Source organism: Jatropha curcas, chromosome 10 (assembly GCF_041381405.1).
Source record: "Jatropha curcas cultivar XTBG-Jc1 chromosome 10, XTBG_Jcur_1.0, whole genome shotgun sequence".
Classification (NCBI taxonomy): domain Eukaryota; kingdom Viridiplantae; phylum Streptophyta; class Magnoliopsida; order Malpighiales; family Euphorbiaceae; genus Jatropha; species Jatropha curcas.
The window spans coordinates 25,588,987-25,615,182 of NC_143160.1; the positions used below are offsets into that span (position 1 = coordinate 25,588,987).

At 33.9% G+C, this 26,196-nt stretch overlaps 1 non-coding gene and 1 pseudogene across 1 annotated transcript; both read left to right on the plus strand.

The window, feature by feature from the left end:
• Nucleotides 1-6,571: 6,571 nt before the first annotated feature.
• Nucleotides 6,572-26,027, plus strand: LOC149493346 (zinc finger BED domain-containing protein RICESLEEPER 2-like; annotated as a pseudogene).
• On the plus strand, nucleotides 17,535-17,642 carry LOC149493347 (small nucleolar RNA R71). Its single transcript, XR_016318608.1, has one exon. It is a non-coding gene; the product is annotated as a small nucleolar RNA R71 (small nucleolar RNA).
• Nucleotides 26,028-26,196: the final 169 nt, after the last annotated feature.

A 26,196-nucleotide genomic window follows, 5' to 3' on the forward strand; every position in this document is an offset into this window, starting at 1 on the left:
ATATATATATATATATATATATATATATTTTGCTGAAAAATATTTTCTACAGAAAATACTTTTCTTAAAAATATTTTCCAAATGATTTATTTTACTTTGTTTGGTTGTAATATTAAAAATTAGTTTAAAATATTAAAGTTTTTATCTCATAAAATCATAAAAAAATATTAATAAAAATAGAAATTTAAAAATTTTATTGTTAAATATGAGAAGAATGCAAAAAACATGTAAATTATGAAAGCCGCCAGCGGTGGTAGCCGGTGATGGTGGAAGGTAGTAAATGGTGACCGGTGGTAGTGACTATAATGATTAATATTTTAAAAAAATATAGATTTATAAGATCTGTCAATGTCCAGAAAATGTTTTACTCTCTCCACAATGGGAATTATTTTTTTATATTTATAAAAAAATATAATTATTTATTATTTTATTATTTTAATCAATTCATATAAAATGATTTAAAAATGATATTTTAATTATAAAAATACTAGAGTATTATGTTTATATATACACCACGTATATATTTGTCACGACCCGTTTATATGGGCTAGACCGGTACTAGGGCCCAAGTAAGTCTAAGGTCCCCGAGGCCCGTAGTATGCCTAAACTACAAAATTCAACTATATCCATTTGAGTTTCAAATTATCAGCCCATATTGCTATACATAATAAATCACATAATTATATAATACTTTGTCCCAAATCTAGCAACTTAAACATTTTATAGCTCGGGTCCAATTATAATACGAATAATTCATAATATGGACTAATTGGTTCGTATATTCTCATAAATAAATAACTAGACATCCATCTATGTTTATCGGATACAATCCTACAACTGCGGAGTACACTAGCAGATAGATATAAACAATATCTTGTACATTTAGCTATATAGCAAAATAATTGCTGAAACTAGGAAATTTTTTTTCTAGCTATGTAGTGAAGGAAAACAGAGCTTTAACTGGGACGAAGAGGAATCTACTTCCTGGAAAAATTAAACGAAAGTAATGTGAGTTTAACAATGAATAGTAGCTATTGCATAACACAAGCATTCACACGAAATGCTCCTAAAGTACTAAAATGAACACACAATTAGTCAAGCATATGGCACAACATCTTCATCTACGAATAATTACACCTTCAAGTAATCAAACAAGTGGAAATTAGTTGCTAGCGTTACCGAAACCCCTGACCAGCCGTCCTCTCACATGGCCCGCCCTCTCATACTTGTGCACTAGGGAACCGATCCCCTATACCTGGCCTACCGGTCTAATCCATGTGTATGCATTATGGATTATTTATTATGCATTATTTATTATTCGGCTAAAGCTCCGCATTCTTCTCTGCAGGGCTGTAGAAGTAAATCTCTAATTTCAGTAATTACTTAAAACATGTAATTTTATGAAGACTTTTATTGTTTTTAATTTTTATTGACTCCGCCGTTGTAGGATTTATGTATATCTAATCTTGTATTAAAATAAGTATGCTAATCTATGAACATCCTAATTATTTATCTAAGACATATATGAACCAACAGCCCCATATTATAAATGAGGTGTATTATAAATAGGCCCGAACTATATTTTATTCGAGGTGTTTTAGATTGTGTCAAGAATGTGTGATTATTTGATATATAAAAAATAATATGGGCTTACTATTCCTAGAAGTTCGTTTGACATGTATGAATGTTTGATCTAGACTTACTATGGGTCTCAAAAACTTTAAGTTTAACTGGACCCTAGTGCCGGTCAGACCCACGATTTCGGGTCGTGACATAAGTCATATGGATAATTATCACATACACATATGTTTTATACTGCTCATGTATAAGTTCTAAGTGGTAAATGGACAAATTTATTTTGTAAAATTAAGGTATGTATGATTACAAAATATTAAATATTATTCAAATTATAAAGAGCAACCATATCTTATTAAGTTTATAAAAAAAGTTTCTAGAATTTGAAGAAATTATTTCTATGAATTAAGAGAAATTTTGCAAGAAAGTTTTTGATTATTTTCTTATAATTTGAGATTTCTATTTTAAAGATAAATTATAAGCCTTTTGAAATAAAAAATTATATAGGCACAGATGATGGAACTTATAACCATTCATGAGTAAAAAGCTTGTCAATCAATCAAAACTTGTTTGTAATTTGTTTTGTAGCTGTATTTTAATAACCTTCTTAATAACTATTAAAAAAAAAAAAAACAACAGTTAACAAAACAACTTAAATAAAATAATCTTAAAAAAAAAAAAAGAAAACTTATTTTTTTATGTTACTCAATGCAATCAATCTGGCGGCAGCAGTGAAAAATAAAATAAAAGGGACGAGGAGCAGTGACCAATTCAGGTCACCTCTTCTTCATGGACAACCACTTTGAATAGTTAAGGGACTGCTTGTTAATGAAGATGATAGAAAAAAAAAAGTTTTTTTTTTAAAAAAATTATTTATAGATTAGAGACATAAATTTATAGATGCAATAAATTATTATATATGATAATAGAGGGATGGTTGTAGAAGAGAGAGAAAAAGTTGTATAAATTAAAATGCATTGAATATTAATAATACATTGAATTTTTAAATACCATTAATTCTTTCATCTATCAAGAGAAAATTAATGGAGTATAAAATCGTCCAATTAACTAATTAATTTTTTATTGAAATATTAAAAAATTGAAATTACTATTTTACCCCTATTTGAGCAAGCTCAAGCTGTGCTATATAGTATCGTGTTAATAAACATTACATTTGATAAAAGGAATAGCTCTAATTTAAGACAACAAATTGAAAGATCAAGAATAAAACTCAAATAGCAAAACCCAATAGAGGAGATAACTAAAAATAGAATTAAAAGTAAGCATGACTAGTTCAAAATTTTTAAAATGTTTGAATTTGAATCAGCCTTTGAACTGTCGATTTTGGTTCAGTTCTGATTTCGGCGGGTTCCGTTGCGGTTCCGATCACTGTTTTCAGTGATATATTTTTATTTTTTTTAAAAAAATCGGTTATAATGTTACATCTATCTTTCGAAAATATTAGTATGAATTTAAAAAATATTGGTAAATTTTATTTTAAATAAATTTTAAAATGCTCATACTCATAAGAATAAAGTAATTAATTTTACAAAATAATCACATAAATTATCACTTTATTTTGTCTAAATATTATTAATTAAATAAGTCATCAGAAAATTTTGAAAAATGCTTCAAAAGAATGTAATTTTGAACTTAGTAAACAATTTAAAAGGGAAAAAAAGAGAGTTAAAAACAATATAAGTTTAGCCTAAATATTTCTCTTTTTTTTTTTTTACCATTTTACTTTTTAGCTTTTTAACTTTTAAAGTAAAGTGTATTTTCAAAAAAAAAAATCTTAAGTAAAGTATATCATGTAATAAAATATTATTGAGACTTTTAGAGATGTATAAAATAGGCTAAGTAATTATCATTTTGAAAATAAAAATAGAAAATTTTCGGTTCTGGTCAGTTCAAGTTCAGATTTTAACATTCATATGAACTTTAGCTAACCCTTGAACCGCTAATTTTGATTAAAAACTTTAAACAGATAATTTCGATTTAATTTCAATTCATCTGTAGTACGGTTCGATTTCAGTTCAAAATGAACCGGTAGCGGCTATAGCTAATTAAAAGAACCAAAAGTACCAACTCTGACATGAAATCAGTATTTATCCTTTTCTTTCAAAACAAAACGCACAAGTTAAAAATCAACCCTTTAAAGATAGATATATTAGATTTTAGCTAAATACAAGAAGAGGTTAGCAAGATAAAGAAATTGTCAGCATGACGCAGGATGAAAAGGGATTAGTTGAGATATGGTACGCGTAAAAGTTGTGATTGTCTGTTGCTCTATAAAAGCCGAGCTCAAACGCAGAAGGAGACCGGAATAATCAACCTCAAAAATTAAACACAAGAACAATTTAATTATAATTTCAATTTCAAGCAATTTTATTTTTTCTTTATAATTTTCAAACTTTTTCAATACAATATTTTTACTTTCAAGCAATCTCTTGCTTTTATGAAGCTTTTTAAAATTTTTATTTTTTTGCACTATTAATTAATTCTAGCAATTGATAAAGCGTTTATCGTAAATTTGAACTCATTCATTCTTTTATAACACAATTATTTTTATAACATCAGACATACTCAAATGTTAGTCAATTTGGATTATTTCACGGTACAAACAGTAAGGAACAAAATATTCCCAAAACAAAATATTTTACAAAAGAATGGGAAAAAAAGGAAAATACCCACAAACAGATACAATGAAAACGTATGCAAAGAATTCTAATAGATAAAGACAAGAAAATATATTTAACAAAAAAAATAAAAAAAGGAAAAATATCTCAATGAAGAAGAAGAAAAGATTCAACAGTCATGTGCCATGTCATTGCATGTGACTTGTCTAACTCATCAATTTAAAGCAACTCAACATTTTCAATCCATTAACTCAAAGCCAACTCAACAGTTCCACAAAAGATGAGCTACTCATTTTTTCAGTCGAGTCATGTATGAAAGAAATACTTAATTAACAAATTTTAGTTGCTCATATATTTGATTGCAAAAAATTTTCATTCAAACACCAAAATAGAAATTTTAAAAAATTTAGATACTAAATTTATAAGTATTTGTAATATTAATAATTAATAATTAAACTAAAAAGAAGATATGATTGATTTTGAAGAAAAGCTTTTGTTTCTTTAACAGAGAGAGCTGTGTTAAATAAATAATTTAAACCAAGTTGACTTATTCTAGTGGTTAAAGTGGTGATTTCAAGATCGAGTTGTGAAATCTGTGTCTTAAAGAAAACTTTTAACATAATTGCTCTCTGGCCGAACAATGATTAATCTAATTTTTTGACTTTCCATAGATTGAATCAGCTATTAATATGCAATTAAATTGGTCTAAGCAATCAATTCGCTTTGATTTTAAAAGCATTCACAAATGAGAAAAATTAATCTGGAATGGGGTCAATGGCCTCACCTATAGATCCAATCAATGCAACCTAATTTTTATTGAAACAAAATTATTTATGACTATACATTTCAAAAAAAAAAAAAATGATAAAGTTGAAATACTTTTTAAAGAATTCTTAATTTCATTTATATTAGTGTTTCAAAGAATTCTTAATTTCATTTATCTAAGAATTCTTAGTCTTACCAATGTAAAATGAGTTTGCCATGCATGAGACAATGGAACATTCAAACATGACAAATTGATGCAATTCTAACTAAGACCACTTCTTGACCCCACTTACCCTTTCATATGCATATAAACACACATAGCTATAAATGAATCAAACCATTTGTGAACTATTTGAGGTTCAGCTCAATAAAAGTTCGGTTTGGTTCGAGTTCGGTTTCTAAATGAACCAAACTTGAACAAAATTTTAAGCTTGTTTAAATAAACGAACTGAACTTGAGCATGAGGTAATTCAGCTCAGTAAGGCTCGTGAACAAGCTCGTTGAACAAACTTGCAAACAAGCTCGTTTAATAGGCTCATGAACAGGCTTGATGAACAAACTGGCAAGCAAGCTCGTAATAAGCTCGTGAACATGTTCGTTTAATAAGCTTGTGAGCGAGCTCATTTAATAAGTTCATCAACAATCACGTTTACATTTTTCTATAAATTCATTAATTTTATAATAATTATTTCAAAAATTATTATATTAATAAATACGTTTAAATTATAATATAATTTTTGTAATTTGTAAAGTTATGATTAGTCATATATCATTATCACGTTCACATACAATCGATTTTAATTATTTATTTTTAATCATGCTTATTTCTATTTTAACTAATTTAATAAAATTGTATCATTTCATATAAAAAAACTTAACACTTGATTGTTTCTTAATTAATCATTTAATTTTAATATGAATATAATAATTTATTTTGGATAAATTAGTTATATTATAAATTAATATTTTTAAGTATATTAATTTTACAATAAATTATGATATTAATGATTAGATAGTATTTTCATATATAGTTATTTTTAATATAAATTATTTTCATATAATTTTTTTTTCATATATACTTTTATTTTTAATAAGCTTTTTGCATGGAGAGAAAGGCTATAATCATATAGTGTGACCAATATGATAAGGCACTAAGATTATCCCTTCCAATTATGAAATCAGCTAAATACGTACCTTTTTTTTTTTTTTTTTTTAATTTAGTTAGTGGATTCATATAATTTATGAATTTAAATGATAAAAAATTAATTACTTAGAAAAAATATAGTGAAACTAAGGTTCTGCTCTTCTCTTACTGCTTAAAGAAAATACAAATACTTAATTAATTACTTGAAAAATCAATTATTGATTTCTGTTTAGTAAGTGGCCAAGAAAATATAATGGTATTATTTTTAACACTATTTTATTTTTTCACTATTTTCATTTCTTAATTCTTACTATTAAAATAATTTCATTTTTCTAGACTCTAATCTATTAGAATTTCATTTTTGATATTGAACATGTCAAATTCACCTTTTGCACAAGTGCCTTCCACTAATTTTCTTTTTACTCAAAATTCATCTATAAGTCCAGTCATGGATGATGCTACAACAAGCGTTGATGAAGAGAATACAAACAAAGACAAAGATAGTGCTTTGACAGATGAGGAACTAGAAAATCCATTTGCTCCAAAGAAAAGGAAGCGAACTTCTAAAGTTTGGACTGAGTTCAAAGAAATTACACTTACCGATGGAACTATGAAGGTAGAATGTGACAGTGATTTTTTGCAAGTATATGAAATCGTATCAAGTAATATAAAGTAAGTAAAGTATCGTCTCCTCAGGGATTGTCTATCAAGTACCAAAATTGTGTTAACCTATTATTATTTAAACGACAATAAGAGAGATTTGTTATAAGAAAAGTAAATTCCAAAAATAAAAACGAAATAAATCAAGCAACAATATTCAGATGAGAAGAAATCAAGGATTTTAAAAACTACTAGGGATTTTGATTTCACTTAATTCTATCCAATTTATTTTATTAGTTTATTAATCAAATTTAATTGTTCAAGTAGGGGAAACAACCCTAAAATCACTAACAAGCTCTTCCGATGTATTGCTAGCTATTTCAATCCGGTTTAATTACCTATCTTCCAATAGCGCAATCAAACATGAATTAAATCATTAAGTTCTAAGGTTTGTTTATGAATTCATAACCTAAGGTCATTAACTTATGAAAACTCCCCATGAGTTAAACAATATAGCTTCTGTATCAAGTTATTATTCTCATGTAATTTATTACCCTATTCATATCAAAAACCCTTCTCCCGATAGTGATTAATGAAATAAATCAATCCAGGGGCAAAACTCTGCCCGGAAGCATTAAGTGCAATAATAAATAATACTTTGAACAAAGAAAAATAAATCTAATATTATAAATTGGAAAAGAAATTAAGCTATATCAAATCCCTAGTATGAGGATTTAGTTCGACATAGTAATTCAATAAAACTCAATAATACTTGAATCAAACTTCATAATCAATGTGAATAATGAAAAATAAAACAAGATTAAGAGTTTAGAAATAAAAACTAGACAACAGCTACGTGGATGGCTTCCTTGAATCTTAGCACAAAACTTGGATGCTTGAAGTCTTCGAGAGAGAGAACTATGTAGAAAACTAATAGAACCAGAGATATCTCTACAATAAATGGTTTCTCTCTTTATAGACCTCCTGGAAGAAAATCTGACTCCGTTTAGGAAATAGAATCCTTATTAAGTATGAAATCTTCTTTGGAGATCATAAGCTGTTTAGGCTTGGATTTCTTCTTAATTAGGACTCTTCTTTCTTCCTAAATAGGCTTAGATCTTGTTTTGCACGTCAGGAAAATATCTGAGGTGGGCCCATGTAAGTTATAGAGACTGGCTTGCGTTTTTAATTTAAGACAGCATTACATTCGTAGCACGGGCGTGCTCCATAACACGGCTTGGGCGTGATAGAGTCTGAGTCTATGAATGATTCAACACGGGCCGTGCTCTGCAACACGCTTAGAGAAGTATTTGTGGCACGGGCGTGCGCCAAAGCACGGGCAGGGCGTGCTAGGCTGTGACTTTCCAAGATAAAATGCATCACAGGCGTGCTTAGGCAAGCACGACCTGAGGTCCTTTTAGGCACGAGCTTGCCAGATAGCACGGGCTAGCCGTGCTAGAGTCTGAGTCTCCACTTGATTTCCCTTAAGTTTAGCACGGGCGTGCTGATGTGCATAGGTTGGGCGTGCTAGAGCCTGAGTGTTTTGCTTTATAATGCTCTTTTCTGTGCCAAAAACCTGTAAATTTCTTTAAGATCAAGTGGATTATGATTCAAGGAAGCTTTGAACAAAATTAAAGTTAAAACGAAGTAAAAATTAGTTAAAGTGATAAAATTTACTAAAATTCCAAATAAAAACTATATTAAAAATGCTGTAAAAATGACACCTGTCAGAATGCATTCATTACAAGATTAAGCTTAAAGTTAATTGCACTGGTGCCACAACACATCTTCTTAGACACATGAACAATTGTATGGCAATGAAAGGAAAAATGAAGGGAAATTACAATTTAATGTTGCCACAACTTTAGCTGAGACGGAAAGTGTGACCTCTGTTCAGAATTTCAAATATGACCGAGCAAAGATAAGAGAAACACTTGCACATATGATTCTTATTTGACAGTGATTTTCGCAAGTGTATGAAATCACAACAAGTAATAAAGTGTGAGATATCCACAGGGATTGTGTATCAAGTACCAAAATTTTGTTAACCTACTATTATTTAAACGACAATAAGAGAGAATTGTGGTAATGAAATTAATTTTGAAAATAAAAACAGAGAGAGATCAAGCAATAAAATTTAGGTGAAAAGAAATCAAGGATTTAAACTACTAAGGAATTTGATTTCACTTAATTCTATCCAATTTATTTAATTAGTTTGTTAATCAATTTTAATTATTCAAGTAGGAGAAACAATCCTGAAATCACTAATAAGCTCTCCCGATGTATTGTTAGCTATTCTAATCTAGTTTAATTACCTATCTTCTAATAGTGTAATCAAACATAAATTAATCATTGAGTTTTGTGATTGTTTTGTGAATTCATAACCTAAGGTAGTTAACTTATGAAAACCTCCCTTGAGTCAAACCATATAGCTTCCGCATCAAGTTATTATCCTCAAAGTAATTTATTATCTTTTTCATATCAAAAACCCTTCTCCCGATAGTGATTAATGAAATAGTTCAATCCAGGGGAAAAATTCTGCCCGGAAGCTTTAAGCTCAATAATAAATTATAACAAGAACAATGAAAAACAAATCTAATATTATAAATTGGAATCGAATTAAGTTACATCAAATCCCTAGTATAAGAGTTTAGCTAGACATAATAATTAAATAAAACTCAGCAATACTTGAATCAATCTTCATAATCAGTAATTAATAATGAAAAGAAAAACAAGATTAAGAGTTTAGAGATAAAAACTAGGTAACAGCTTATGTGGACGGCTTCCTTGAATCTTGACACAAATCTTGATGCTTGAGACCCTTGAGAGAGAGAGAATTATGCAAGATACAACTTAAAAATGAGATCCCTTGATAATGAAAAGTTCCCCTCTTTATATAAAGCTCGTGAAGGCAAATCTGACTCCGTTTAGGAAATAGAATCCTTATTTAGTATAAAATCTTCTATAGGAGATCATGACTGTTTAGGCCTTGGATTTCTTCTTAGTTAGGACTCCTTTCTCTTCCAAAATAGGTCTAGGTCTTGTTTAGTCGTTTAGGAAACTCTCCGAGGTGGGCCCATGTGAGAAAAAGATTGATTTGCATTTTTAGTTCACGCCAGTTCTGCCTTCGAAGCACGGGCGTGCTATGATGCATGGCTTGGGCGTGCTTAAGTCTGGAATTCTGGATGGTTGAGCACGGGGTGTGCTAGGCAGGCATACACTGATGAATCTTTGTGGCACGAGTGTGCCATATGGCACAGGCTAGGCGTGCTTGTCTTTGCCCTTCCCAACTAGAATTTGTCATGGGCGTGCTAGGCTGGCACGCCCTGATTTTCTTCTGGGCACGGTCGTGCCTTCTAGCATGCCTCAGGGCGTGCTCACTCCTGACTCCCCCTTGATTTCCTTAGTTTTTAGCACGGTTGTGCTTTTTAGCACGGGCTGTGTGTGCTGGAGGCTGAGTATTTTGCCTTGTAATGCCCTCTTCTGTGCCAAAACCCTACAAATTTCTCTCAGATCAAACGGGTTATGATTCAAGGAAGCTTTGAACAAAATTATACTAAAAATGAATTTAAAAACAAATCAAAGTGATAAAATTTACTAAAATTCTAATAAAAACTATACTAAAAAAATATTATAAAACTAACGCCTATCAAAATTTCCCAAACTTAAACCATTGCTTGTTCTCAAACAACAAAACTAAATTTTAAGAGAAAAATAATTTGACAAAATTAGCTTACCATGGTTGGAGACGATTAATCGTAAACCTATAAGATATCATGATTAGTAAATAAGTGAATAAATCAATTGTTCTCTATGCTACTCATATTTAAGCTTGATTTCAATTTTTAAATAAAGCACATTCATTGAATTAAATATAAGTTTAAAGAGATTGTCAACGCTAATACTTATTCAATTTACGATAAATAGGATATGAATCATCCAAAGAATTTTCAACCTTTCAAAATAAGATAATTGATAGTACAAATTTGGCATTCCCATATGCAAAATTAGTCATCCCTTCTCCACAATTTAAAAGCATACGATTAAAAGGTCTTTATCTTGGGTTATAATGGGGCTTCCGAGGTGTAAATTTTGCTTAATCAAAGAAAAAGGATAAAAGGTCGATAAAGAGTACAAAAGAATGCATAATATCCAGAATTCTATTTTAATAAAAAATTTTACTGGTTCCAGGGAGTTTCTGTTTTGAAATTCTTTACTAGCTAGAGACATTTTGGTAAGGTCTTTCCATAATATTTTGGTATTTTCTTCCTTGCTTTTTGAATTCTTCAAACTTGAATCCTTTTGATTGCTTTTTATGTGTCTCATTTTGATTTTTCTTATTTGGTAAACTTGCTAGTATCATTGAAAACTTCTCCCTTTTTGTTGCTATGTTCTAATTAAAAGTCGAATTTTTCAATCATACAATTTTTTGTACTTAGGGTAGGAATTTGAAATTGGTTTAAAGGCTCAGTTTAATGAGGGTGAACAAGAAAATTTTACGGTTTATAGGCTTCAAAATTGGTTGCAAAGGTCATATTTTTAACTTAGGTGGTCGAGGCTAAATATGAGTTTCAACAAAAAATGCCTAAATCATTTCTTTTAAAAATGTAAGCATTTAAAATTTTTGCCTCAAAGGGAATTCTAATTTGTTCTAGGAATGCCAAGGTTTAAATAACTTTAGATTAAAACACGCCTATATATCATAAATTTCACAAAAATCAGTGTTTAGGATCTTAGAAACAGATAGTTTAAATCAATGAACATGTTTAAGTCAAAAATTCCAAATTCAGAGCTTAAGTATACTAGAATAGAGAATCAACTAAATTTATCACCTATTACTAGATCATGACAATCTTCAAGCTTGCTTGTGATCATTCCAACAATGTTAAGCAAAAACAAAATTTTAGCAAAAATTTCCTTCCCCCAATTCAATCAAACACATTGTCCCCAATGTGTACAAAATAAACCGATTCCCCAAACTTATTGCATTGACAAAAGAAAAGCATTAAGAGAGCAGAAGAAACTTTACCAACATTGTATTGAAAAATACAATAGAACGGGTGCTGGAACATGTCATAGCTAAAAGAGTAAAACAAACATTAAGAGAAAAGAAACTACTAAAAGTTATAATAGTTAAATAACAGACAAACTAAAAACACAAACAGATCAATGTATTAGAACCAAATCAACATAAGAAATAAGTGATAAGCCAAAAATCCATCAATGCTCCGGTGGTGGGGGTGGCTGTAAAAGCTGGAGCATAGTCTGAAGCTGGCCCTGCATTGTATCCATCCTAGAATCAAGGCTTCTGTGCATAATTTCGATGGACTGGAAATGGTCTGCAATCATCGTCTCCATCCCGTTAAGGCGTGTGACAAATATGTCCATTCGAGACATCATCCTTGCAAGGACTTCATCGTTGGACATGTTTGACGTACCTTGAAAGGATGGACCAGCACCGGATGTACCTTTCTTGTTGCTCGGGTGAAGCAAACTCAAATGGAGGCGCAGGCGTTGAAGGAGGTGGAGGAGCAGTGGAGGATCTTGCGATTGGCCGTTTTCTAGCGGCAATTGAGGATGCGGGTCGGCTATGTTTGTATCTAGGAGGCATGGTTGAGGCTGATGGTATGAAAATTTGATGTGGAAGGTGTTTGATTTGAGAGAAAAGGAAGAAAAAGAGAGAAAATTTGGGAGAGGAGGAGTTAACGGCTAGGGCGTGCGAGAGAGGAATGAGGCGGTTAAGGCGTGCTCTTTAAATAGAGGCGCCATTTAATGCGCATGTCTGATCGTGGCACGGCTGTGCCTAAATGCCATTTAGGCACGGCTAGGGCGTGCTTTCTTATGACCTGCAAGACAAAAGATTGGGGCGTACGTAACACGACCGTGCTGAATGGCACGCCTGGGGCGTGCTTGTCCCTGACTCTCCATGAGTTTTCTCCTTTCCTGACGCACGGGCGTGCGGATACGCACGGTGAGTGCGTGCTCTCCTCTGCCTCCTCTCAAGGCAATCTTATCTTCTGAAGCACACGGGCGTGTTGAGGGTACGCCTGGGCGTGCTGATTTCTCACTTCATGGCACGGTCGTGCTAAGTGGCACGGCCAGGGCATGCTGATCTCTGGATTTTCACTTGTTCCTAAAAATCAAGGTTTTAACTAAAACAAAAGAACAATTATGGAGAAAATTGGGAAATTTTGATATAAAAATAAAAGAAATAAATGAAACAAAATTGTAAAAAAAATAACATGGGTTGTCTCCCACAAGCGCTTTTGTTTAACGTCGTTAAGCTCAACGCACTCAACCTAGTTCAGGTTAAATAAGACTGATGGTACTCTTGATGGTATCAAAGTTGTCATTTTGATAAACCTTCAAACGTTGAGCGTTAACTTTGAAACTTCGGTTCGACTTACCATCCACTATTTCAATGGCTCCATGAGGAAAGATTTCCTTGATTGTGAATGGACCGGACCATCTAGAGTGCAACTTACCAGGGAATAGGCGGAGTCTAGAGTTATAGAGCAATACCTGCTGGCCTACCTTTAAATTCCTCATGATAATATGCTTATCGTGCCATTGTTTGGTGCGATCTTTATATATCTTGGCACTCTCATAAGCATGCAAGCTCATTTCATCCATCATATTCAGTTGAAGTAACCGTTTTTGACCAACTTCCTTTGCATTGAAGTTAAGAAATTGAATTGCCCAAAATGCCTTATGTTCTAACTCAACAGGAAGATGACAAGCCTTACCGTAAACCATGCGATATGGAGATATACCTATAGGTGTTTTGAACGCAGTTCTGTAGGCCCATAGAGCATCGTCTAGTTTTTTGGACCAACCCTTCCTTGATTGTCCAACAGTGGTTTCCAGGATCTTTTTGATTTCTCTGTTCGTGACCTCTACTTGTCCACTTGTTTGAGGATGATATGGAGTACCTACACGATGAGTAACACCATATTTTGCAAGAAGGGAATCTAGATATCTATTGCAAAAATGCTTACCTCCGTCCGTGATTATTTCCCTGGGAGTGCCATGACGTGTAAATATATTTTTCTTGATAAAGTGCATTACACTTTTGGCATCATTACTTGGAAGAGCAACAGCCTCCGCCCACTTTGACACATAGTCCACCGCCACTAGAATATATTGGTTGGAGTATGATGGTGGAAAAGGTCTTATGAAGTCCAGACCCCAAACATCGAAGATTTCGACTTCAAGGATGCTATTTAAGGGCATCTCATGTCTCTTCGAAATGTTACCTAATCTTTGACAACGATCACAAAGACGAACATAGTTAAAAGCATCTTTAAAGAGATTAGGCCAATACAAACCACTTTCTAATATACGCGCTGCTGTCTTGTTTGCTCCAAAGTGACCTCCACATTCCATTGAGTGACAGAATTTAAAGACACTCTCCATTTCACTTTCCGGTATACATCGCCGGAATAGTTGATCACTACAATATTTTAACAAAAAGGGCTCCTCCCAATAGTAGTATTTGATATCATGGAAAAACTTTTTCTTTTGTTGATAAGAAAAGTTGGGAGGAGGTATTTTACAAACAAGGTAGTTAACTATATCAGCATACCAGGGGGCTTGTGTATTTGCTAACAGTAGAAGTTGCTCATGGGGAAAGTTTTCATTAATTTGTAACTCTGTTGTATCTTCTTCCCCCAATTCTAGCCTGGAAAGGTGGTCAGCCACAAGATTTTCGGTTCCCTTTTTGTCACGAATTTCCAGATCAAAAATTCCTGCAATAAAAGAACCCAACGAATTAATCTCGGTTTTGCATCTTTCTTTTCTAGCAAATATTTGATGGCTGAGTGATCTGTGTAAACTATTGTTTTGGCTCCAATTAAATAAGCCCTGAATTTGTCAAAAGCAAAAACAATAGCTAACAATTCTTTTTCAGTAGTTGCATAATTTAATTGCGCATCATTCAATGTGCGACTAGCATAATAGATAACATGCAACTTCTTATCCTTTCTTTGCCCAAGAACTGCTCCAACAGCATGATCACTAGCATCGCACATAAGTTCAAAGGGAAGAGTCCAATCTGGTGTAGTGATGATAGGTGTTGAGATTAACTCCTTCTTTAACCTGTCAAAAGCATCTAAACACTCTTTGTCAAAATTAAAAGGAACATCTTTAACTAACAAATTACAAAGAGGTTTTGTGATTTTCGAAAAATCCTTGATAAACCTTCTGTAGAACCCTGCGTGACCAAGGAAACTCCTTATTCCTCTTACTGAATTGGGAGGAGGTAGTTTTTCAATTACCTCGATTTTGGCTTTGTCTACTTCAATCCCCTTTTGAGAGATCTTATGCCCTAAGACAATACCTTCACTAACCATGAAGTGACACTTTTCCTAATTTAAAACAAGGTTAGTGTCTTCACATCGTTGCATTACTAAGGATAAATTATGAAGACATGCATCGAAAGAAGAACCAAATACAGAAAAGTCATCCATGAATATTTCAATAAATTTTTCTACCATATCAGAAAAGGTGGACATCATGCATCTTTGGAAGGTTGCAGGGGCATTGCATAATCCAAAAGGCATTCTCCTATAGGCAAAAGTGCAATAAGGACAAGTGAAAGTAGTTTTCTCTTGATCTTCAGGGGCTATAGGTATTTGAAAATATCCTGAATAACCATCTAAGAAACAATAGAATGGATAAGCTGCAAGTCTTTCAAGCATTTGATCAATAAAAGGTAAAGGGAAATGGTCCTTACGTGTTGCTTTGTTCAATTTTCGATAATCTATGCACACACGCCAACCTGTGACTGTTCTAGTGGGAATTAATTCATTGTTTTCATTAGAGATAACAGTCATACCTCCCTTCTTTGGCACAACTTGGACAGGACTTACCCAACTACTGTCAGAAATTGGATAAATGATACCTGCATCCAGGAGTTTTATGATTTCAGCCTTGACTACCTCCTTCATGTTTGGATTCAATCGCCTTTGATGCTCGATTGAAGGTTTGTAATCTTCTTCCATCAGGATTTTATGCATACATATACTCGGGCTTATTCCTTGTAGATCTGAAATTGACCATCCTAGTGCCTTCTTATGCTTTCGAAGAACCTGCAACAACCTTTCCTCTTGATCAAGCGTTAAGTGAGAAGAAATAATAACAGGAAAAGAATGATTCTCACCTAAGAATGCATGTTTTAAATGAGGTGGGAGTTGTTTTAGTTCTTGCTTAGGAGGCTCACTTTCTTTCTCATTCATAATGTTTGATTCATTAATGTCATCTTTAGTATGCAAAGTGTTTTCCACACATTCATCAACACCATCAATTCGAAAACAATCACCATAGTCCATAGGAAGTTTACAAGATTTAAGAACGTCAAAGACAATTTCTTCCTATCCAACCCTTAGAGTTAACTTGCCTTCATAAACATCGATTAATGCTCTTGCAGTTGCAAGAAAAGGTCTTCCAAGGATTAAAGAACCTTCCCTGTCTTCATCAATGTCAAGAATAACAAAATCAACAAGAAAGATGAATGTACCTACCTTTACAAGCATGTCTTCTACAATGCCTCTTGGTATTTTATCGATCGATCCACTAATTGTAAAGACATCCTTGTTGGTTTGAGCTCTCCCATGCCTAGCATCTTGAAAACTTCATAAGACATAAGATTAATGCTAGCACCTAAATCTGCCAAAGCCTTTTCAAAATCAAGATTACCAATATTGCAAGGGATAGAAAAACTTCCTGGATCCTTTAACTTTGGAGGCAATTTGTTTTGAATAATTGCACTGCACTCCTCAGTTAACATTACCGTTCCTTGATCGTCGATTCTTCGTTTCTTGCTCAGGATTTCTTTTAGGAATTTTGCATAGCTAGGCATTTGAGCAAGAGCTTCAGCAAAAGGAATATTGATTTGAAGCTTTTTAAATACGTCCAGAAACTTGAGGAAGCTCTTGTCATCTTGTGCTTTCTTTAATCTTTGTGGAAAGGGAACAGGTGGAACATAGGGTTTTACCTTTTCTTGTTCTTCTAAGTCAATGATGGGCACCTTTGGCTGCTCTTTTTCTTCCTTTTCTTTCCTTGGTGGTTCTTCTAATTGTTTGCCACTTCTCAAGGTGATAGCCTGCACTTGTTCTTTAGGATTCTTTTCAGTATTGCTAGGTAACGTACCTTGAGGTCGAGATGCCATCATGTTTGCAAATTGTCCTAGCTGAATCTCCAAATTTCTTATTGCAGCTTGCTAGAATTTATGATTTTCTCTAGTTTCGTTCATGAAATCCATATGTGATTTAGAAAAGGCAGTGAGGAGGTCATCATGAGATTTCTTTTCCTAAGGAAGAAAACCTGGTGGTGCGTTCAAGGCATTGTTAGGATTACCATATGATAGATTAGGATGGTTCCTCAATCTATTATCATATGAGTTGGAGTAAGGGTAATTCTTCCTTCATTGATTCATCACATAATTTACTTGCTCCAAGGTTTGTGGATTCAAAGAGTCCATCATGCATTCTCCAATTCCATGTTGTCCATTGCACCTATCACAAACTTGCATAATAGAATTCACAGGGTTAGTAGTTAACATGTCCAGTTTTCTTACCATGTTATCTACCTTGGCATTAAGTGCTGTAATGGCGTCTATTTCATAGACTCCTGCAGTTCTCTTTCTTTCAGAATTGTTTTGGTAATGGCTGTTGCTTTCCATCTCCTCTATTAACTCATATGCTTCATCAATACCCTTTTTATCAAAGGATCCACCTGCAGCTGCATCTAAAGTGATTTTGGTATTAGGAGATAATGCATTATAAAAAGTTTGTACCTGTAACCACTTATGTAAACTGTGATGTGGGCACTTTCTCAACAAGTCCTTGAATCTTTCCCATGCTTCCTACAAGCTCTCTTGATCATGATGAGCAAATGTCATTATCTCATTGCGCAACTTTGTGGTTTTTGAGGATGGAAAGAGTTTTGCTAAGAACTTTTGAGCCAATTCGTCCCATGTTGTGAAACTTCCAACGGGACATGACTGTAACCATGATCTTGCTTTATCCCTAAGAGTGAAAGGGAAAAGTCTCAGTTTGATTGCGTCTTCAGAAACACCATTCTATTTGAAAGTATCACAAATTTTCAGGAAATTTGTGATATGGGCATTAGGATCTTCACTAGGCAAACCCCCATATTGGATCGAGGTGGAGAGCATTTGGAAAATTACGGGTTTAATCTCAAAATTATTAGCTTCCACCCTAGGTCTTGTAATGCTTGAGGTTTTCCCATTCAGATTAGGTGTTGTGTAATCTCGCAAGGTACGGACCGGATGTTGAAGTGGAGGTCCGATTACATTTTTGTTTAAGTTTTCGTTTTCATTAGCCATGTCTGCTTTTTGTTCGAGTTTTATTTCTCGTGCTCTTCTTGCAGCGTTGTGCCTACGACAAGTTCTTTCAATTTCTGGATCAAAGACTAGAGGTTCAGTCCTTCTCGATCTTCTTTGCATAAAACACCTGAAATAATTCTTAAGAGAAAATTAAGTAAAAATAAAAGAATGTTTAAATAAACAATAGGGTAATTATTATTGATATTGATAACGCCAATCCGAGGCAACAGCGCCAAAAACTTGACAGTGATTTCGCAAGTGTACGAAATCGTAACAAGTAATAAAGTGTGAGAAGTATCGTATCCACAGGGATTGTGTATCAAGTACCAAAATTTTGTTAACCTACTATTATTTAAACGACAATAAGAGAGAATTGTGGTAAGGAAATTAATTTTGAAAATAAAAACAGAGAGAGATCAAGCAATAAAATTTAGGTGAAAAGAAATCAAGGATTTAAACTACTAGGGAATTTGATTTCACTTAATTCTATCCAATTTATTTAATTAGTTTGTTAATCAATTTTAATTATTCAAGTAGGAGAAACAATCCTGAAATCACTAACAAGCTCTCCCGATGTATTGTTAGCTATTCTAATATAGTTTAATTACCTATCTTCTAATAGTGTAATCAAACATAAATTAATCATTGAGTTTTGTGATTGTTTTGTGAATTCATAACCTAAGGTAGTTAACTTATGAAAACCTCCCTTGAGTCAAACCATATAGCTTTCGCATCAAGTTATTATCCTCAAATAATTTATTATCTTTTTCATATCAAAAACCCTTCTCCCGATAGTGATTAATGAAATAGTTCAATCCAGGGGAAAAATTCAGCCTAGAAGCTTTAAGCTCAATAATAAATTATAACAAGCACAATGAAAAACAAATCTAATATTATAAACTGGAATCGAATTAAGTTACATCAAATCCCTAGTATAAGAGTTTAGCTAGACATAGTAATTAAATAAAACTCAGTAATACTTGAATCAATCTTCATAATCAGTAATTAATAATGAAAAGAAAAACAAGATTAAGAGTTTAGAGATAAAAACTAGGTAACAGCTTATGTGGACGGCTTCCTTGAATCTTGACACAAATCTTGATGCTTGAGACCCTTGAGAGAGAGAGAGAGAATTATGCAGGATACAACTTAAAAACGAGATCCCTTGATAATGAAAAGTTCCCCTCTTTATATAAAGCTCCTGAAGGCAAATCTGACTCCGTTTAGGAAATAGAATCCTTATTTGGTACAAAATCTTCTATAAGAGATCATGACTGTTTAGGCCTTGGATTTCTTCTTAGTTAGGACTCCTTTCTCTTCCAAAATAGGTCTAGGTCTTGTTTAGTACGTTTAGGAAACTCTCCGAGGCGGGCCCATGTGAGAAAAAGATTGATTTGTGTTTTTAGTTCACGCCAATTCTGCCTTCGAAGCACGGACGTGCTATGATGCACGGCTTGGGCATGCTTAAGTCTGGAATTCTGGATGGTTGAGCACGGGGTGTGCTAGGCAGGCACACCCTGATGAACCTTTGTGGCACGGGCGTGCCATATGGCACAGGCTAGGCGTGCTAGGCTGGCACGCCTTGAGTTTCTTCTGGGCACGGCCGTGCCTTCTAGCACTCCTCAAGGCGTGCTCACTCCTGACTCTCCCTTGATTTCCTTAGTTTTTAGCATAGTTGTGCCTTTTAGCATGGGCTGGGTGTGCTGGAGGCTGAGTATTTTGCCTTGTAATGCCCTCTTCTGTGCCAAAACCCTGTAAATTTCTCTCAGATCAAGCGGGTTATGATTCAAGGAAGTTTTGAACAAAATTATACTAAAAATGAATTTAAAAACAAATCAAAGTGATAAAATTTACTAAAATTTTAATAAAAACTATACTAAAAAAATACTATAAAACTAACGCCTATCATTATTCACGAGTTGCCATTTGCTTTTGCTGAGTATGAGATGTTTAATCTATTGATGAGAATTGCAACTCCATATTATCAGAAGATAAGTCATGCAATTGCAAAGAAAGATTGTTTCTCTGCTTATGAAATTGAGAAAGAAGAAAGTGAAGGATTTGTTAAAGGATGTTGAAAAAGTCAGTGTGACCATAGATTTATAGAAGTCAGGGCAACATATCTTGTACATGGTGGTTACCTGTCACTTTGTTGACTCAAACTTGCAATTACAAAAGCGAATCTTGAGTTTTGTTGATGTCCCACCATCTCATACTGGAGTTGCTATTTGTGATGCACTACACAAATGCTTAGTTGAATGGGGAATCGAGGATAAGGTATGTGACATGTAACGCCCCCTTTTTCCTACCAAGTCGAGTCATTTCATAGAGTCGAGTTGAGTCGGGCTGAACCAAAACCCAATTCAAGTCATTAGAATCCAGAGTGTGGTAGTATTGGATTTACTATAATCATGATAAGAAGTGGATTTATTTGCATAAAACAAAAGATCAAAGTATAAGGATTAGGACTTACTTGCACTAAAATATAAAGCTTGGGTATTAAGTTGTAACCTTTTGACAATTGAGGTACCATTTGGTAATTTTTCACACAATCAATGATATTTTGGGAGCCTACCCGTGATTTCCATGTCACTTTCCCATTTTCATCTTTATCTTCATCTTCTTCATCTCCTTCCTTTACCTTACTTTCCTTTCCTTTCTCCATCCATTTTAATGGTAGTTAAGCATTAAGTCAACCTCTATTTTCTCCAAGTAAGTAGAATTTCTTGAAGCTCTATGTTATTCAACCTTTAATTTAGTTATATTGTAGATGATTCATAAGAATTCTTATGTATAGGAGAAGTAAGCTCAAAGGTAGCAGAAAAAGGAAGCTAAGAAGAGCTCAAGCTTTTTTGGAGTGAAGGTTTGATATCTCTTTTAAGTTACGACTTTCCTTGCATGAGAACTTGTGTGGTGTGTTGATAATGAGAAAATATGTTGCTTAATGTTGAGTGAGAGGACTGGAAATGGTGAGAAAGCATGGGATGAAATGAATAAGTGAAGTAGATAGTGAGTTTATACTGAAACATGTTTTGCTGGAAAATTTACCAGTAACTTCACCTTGATTTTGACCCTATTTAACGATGGAATTAGGAAGTGGTGTAGAAGAGTTATTTGTTCCTCTATGTGTTAGCTTTCCATGGGTTTTTGAATCATCCAAATCGGAGTTATAAATTGAGAGATATGACCAAAATAGTACACACTGCGCAGGCCCGAAAACACGACGCGAGCTTGCAAATTGTGCCTGTAACCTCTCTGACTCGCGAGGGTGCTTCTCGCACTCGTGAATTTCATGGCGCACTCATGAATCTTGCCTGTAAACTCACTGACCCTCATGTGTGCTTCTCGCACTCGCGAATTTTCATGGCGCGCTGGCGACTTGTGTTTTGATGCTCTTTTGGACCTCTTTTTCTATGCAATTGTATTCCTTTGCTCAACTTGTATGCCTCCAATCATTTTAAAACAAAAAGACAACATGAGAACATGTATCAAAACAACATGCAAGCATGCAAATGATGTGAAACCAAGTAAACAATATGGTTTATAAAGTTATGAAGACGTTAATATGCTTTTGTTTTATACTATTGACATACGGACATTATGCTCCATTGAGGTTAGGTAGAAACCACATAGATAAGGCTATGTCGCGACATAGGATAGCAGATCTGCACCCCATACAGTTTGGTACTCTGGCTACAGGCCGTTGAGTGGATATGATTATATATGGGCCATAACAGCGAAGTCATACAGTATTCATCCAGTTTCATACAGTTTTTCTTATCACTTTGGTTTCATTATAACCTTATGGAGCCATACAGTTATATTGACTAAACATTGCATAAGTCATACAGCATAATAAACAGCAAGAACGATAATCAAAGTATAATGAAAGTATCATGATATGTGTGCTTACATGTTTAGTTATCCATATGTGTTTACATGTTTTTTTTTTCTACATATGTATGTGCTTACTTGTTTCTTTATAAGTTGAGATATCCACTGAGCTTTATTTGCTCAGCGAGTTACTTGTTTAACTCGTAGGTTTCGGGACTGGACCATAGAGAGTCAGCTTACAACTGCTACAGTTCATCTTTGTAAGACCCAGTCTTTAGGGTAGCTACTCATTTTGATGTTTTGGTTCTGTATATACTTATCATGGCATGTACAGGGCACATAGTTGGGCCCATTTCATTTTAGAAACTAGTGTAATGTCTTGTAAACATTAAGTACATATCTATATATTATTTATGTAGAAAGCAACAACATGATATTATATTCAGCATACAGGATGATATCAGCATGACAGGACATAGGTTCAACCAATTTGTAGCGTCTCGATTCGGTTCATTCGGGTTAACGGGTGGAACGGGAATGGATGTTACAAGGTATGGACTGTTATTGTTGATAATGCCACCTATAATGATAAGAGGTTCTAAATGGTTTGGACTTGAGTAGGTTGAAAAAAGACATACAACCTTGGCAAGAACGCCGTTCCGCAGAATATATGACCCATGCACCTTTAGGTTCGTTGAATTCTGTAGGTGGCGTAGCTACCGAGATCAATGTAGTCAATTATTAGATTGTTGAAAGTGTGACATCCTACTCTGAGTCGAGTCTTAGCATAGAGTTGAGTAGTCGAGTTGAGTCGAGTTGAACCAAACCCGGTTGGGGTAGAATGAGATTATAAGTGGACTTATTTGAGTGAGATAAAAAGATCAAGCACATGGGTGAGGAGTGATTTGCATTAAAAGATCAAGCTTGGGTATTAAGTTGTAGCCTATTAACAATTGAGGTACCATTTAGGAAGTTTTCCATAAAATCCTTTGATTTTTGATGGCCTACCCGTAATACACATTTTCACTTTCCCATTTTCATGTTTATCTTCATCTTCTTCCTTTCCTCTTCCACCTTCTTTTCAATTTTCATGGTAGTTAAGCCTTAACTTCAACTTCTCTTTTATCCAAGTAAGTAAACCTTTTTGAAGTTCATAATTGAATCATTTGGTGCTATTATTTTAGAATTCATAAGAATTCTTATTGATAGGTGAAGGGAGTTCTAAGAGTGTAGAGAAAAGAAGTTAAAGAGGAGCTCAAGCTTTTGGAGTAAAGGTTTGATATCTTTTGTTATTCTTCCTTTTCTTTGCATGAGAATTGTGTGGTGTGTTGCTATTGAGACAATATTGCTTCATGTTGAGTGGAAGGACTGGTAATGGTGAGAAAACAGGGGAAAACAGGGGAAGTATTGAATAAATGAAGTGAATATTGAGTTTTTGTTGAAACAGGTTTTGCTGGAAATTTTTCCAAGACATTCATCTTGATTTTGACCCCATTTAATGATGGAATTAGGAAGTGTCATAGAAGAGTTATTTGTTCCTCTATGTGTTAGCTTTACATGGGTTTTTGAATCATCCAAATTGGAGTTGTATATTGAGAGATATGACCAAAAGAGTACAGACAGTGCAGGCCGGAAGCGCGCGCGCGAATTGCATGATGAGTTCGCGTTGCCTTCTCGCGCTCGCGAATTTGACCTACGCGCTCGCGACTTTCACCTGAAACTCTCTGTCTCTCATTTGGCACATCTCGTGCTCGCGACTGTGAAGTGCGCGCTCGCGTACTTGGCTCTTGGCCTGTAAGCGCTCGCGACCTTCATAGCGCGCTCGCGAGTTTGGCCTGGGAACTCACTGTCTCTCATTTGGCACTTCTCGCGCTCGCGACTTTCAAGTACGCGCTTGTGACTTGTGCCCGATAACTCACTGTCTCTCATCTGGTGCATTACGCGCTCGCGACTTTGCAAGGCGTGCTCGCGACTTGTGTTTTCATGCATTTTTGGACTTCTTTTTCAATGCAATTGTATTCCTTTGCTTCACTTGTGTGCCTCCAATCATTTTAACATCAAATATAACATTTGAACATGTATCAAAACAACATTCAAGCATGCAAATGATGTGAAATCAAATCTACATTATGAATTATGAAGTTATGAACTATTAATGTGATGTTGTGTTATATTATTGACATACCAACATTTTGCTCCATTGAGGTTAGGTAGAAACCATGTAGATAAGGCTATGTAGCGAGATAGGATAGCAGATCTGCACCTCATACAGTTGGATACTCCGGCTACAGGCCGTTGAGTGGATATGATTATACAGGCCATAGCAGCCAAGCATACAGTATTCATCCAGTTTCATACAGTTTTTCTTATCACTTCGGTTTCACTATAACCTTATGGAGCCATACAGATATCTTGACATAACATTTCATGAGTTATACAGTATTATAAACAGTACAAAAGATAATTAAAGTATCATGATGTGTGTGCTTATGTGTGCCATATGTGTTTACATGGTTCTTTCTATACATGTATGTGTTTATTTGTTTCTTTATCTGTTGAGATATCCACTGAGCTTTCTTTGCTCAGCGAGTTACCTGTTTAACTCGCAGGTTTTGAGATTGGACAGTAGAGAGTCAGCTTACAACTGCTGCAGTTCATCTATAGAAGACTCAGTCTTCAGGGTAGCTACTCATACGGATGTGTATTTTTGTTTATCCTTTTTATGGCATGTACAGGGCACACAGTTGGGCCCATTTCATTTTGTAAACTAGTATCATGTTTTGTAAATATAAAGTACATTATTTTTGTATACAGTATCAGCATGCTATTATATTCAACATACATTATGATTTCAGTATGTCAGGCCATACAGTCAACCAGTTTGTAGCGTCTCGGTCCGGTTCATTCGGGTTTACGGGTGGACCGAGAAGGGGTGTTACAGAAAGATAACCTTACTTATAAGAATTCTCTTGCACTTAATGGTAAATTATTTCATATGAGGTGTTGTGCACATATCTTGAATTTAGTAGTACAAGATGGGTTATCTGAGATAAATGATATAGTTCATAATGTGCGTGAAAGTTTAAAGCATATTACAAAAGCTGAGAGTCTTCGTTTGATTTTTGGTGAAATTGCAAAACAATCAAAATTGCCTTCAAAGAAGCTTATTTTGGATTGTGGCAGAAGATGGAATGTAACATATTTCATGTTATCTACTTCATTAGAATTTAAGGATGTTTTTCCTCGATATGCTGAAAGAGATCCAAGTTACATTTACTTGCCTAGTGTGAAAGATTGGAGAAAGTTAAAGAAGTTTGCTCTTTTCTGCAAGAACTTAATGAGGTAACCAATATCATTTCAGGTACTGAATACCCAACTTCAAATTTATTTCTTCTTGAGTTTTACAATATTAAGAAATTATTGAATGAAGCACATGCAAATAGAAATATTTACATGAAAGGCATGGTTGACAAGATGAATGATAAATTTGAGAAGTACTGGGATAATTGTAATTTGTTGATATTTATAGCGGCTATATTGGATCCAAGAGCTAAAATCAAAGCGATGTGATACTATCGAGTATAAGATTACAATTCGAGAGACTTTAAATATGCTTAACAATGAGTATGTTGAAGCATATAAAGAAAAAAATATTGGGATTGATCAAGATATTGATAGTGAAAATCAAAGAGAATGATTTGGTTCCAATGCTGGGAAAGGGAAGGTTAATGGGGGAGCAAAGAGATTCTATAGTCAAACTAGAACTGTTGATACTATTGTAGATCAGGTAAAGTCTGAATTAGATGTGTAGTTGGAAGGAGTTCATGTTTGTGAAGATGATGAAACATTTGATGCATTAGAATGATGGAAGGTGAACAACATAAAATTTAGAATTTTATCAAAGGTAGCACATGACATACTTTCAATACTCATCACAATTGTAGTTAGTGAATCAGCTTTTAGCGCTGGAGGTAGAGTTGTTCATCCATATAGATCATCTTTGGCAGTAAATGCTATTCACGTTTTAACTTGTGGGTCTGATTGGTTGCAAGCGTTAAAGGGAAGGTTAATGGGGGAGCAAAGAGGTTCTATAGTCAAACTAGAACTATTGATACTATTGTAGATCAGGTAAAGTCTGAATTAGATGTGTATTTGGAAGGAGTTCATATTTGTGAAGATGATGAAACATTTGATGCATTAGAATGATTGAAGGTGAGCAACATAAAATTCAGAATTTTATCAAAGGTAGCACATGACATACTTTCAATACCCATCACAACTGTAGCTAGTAA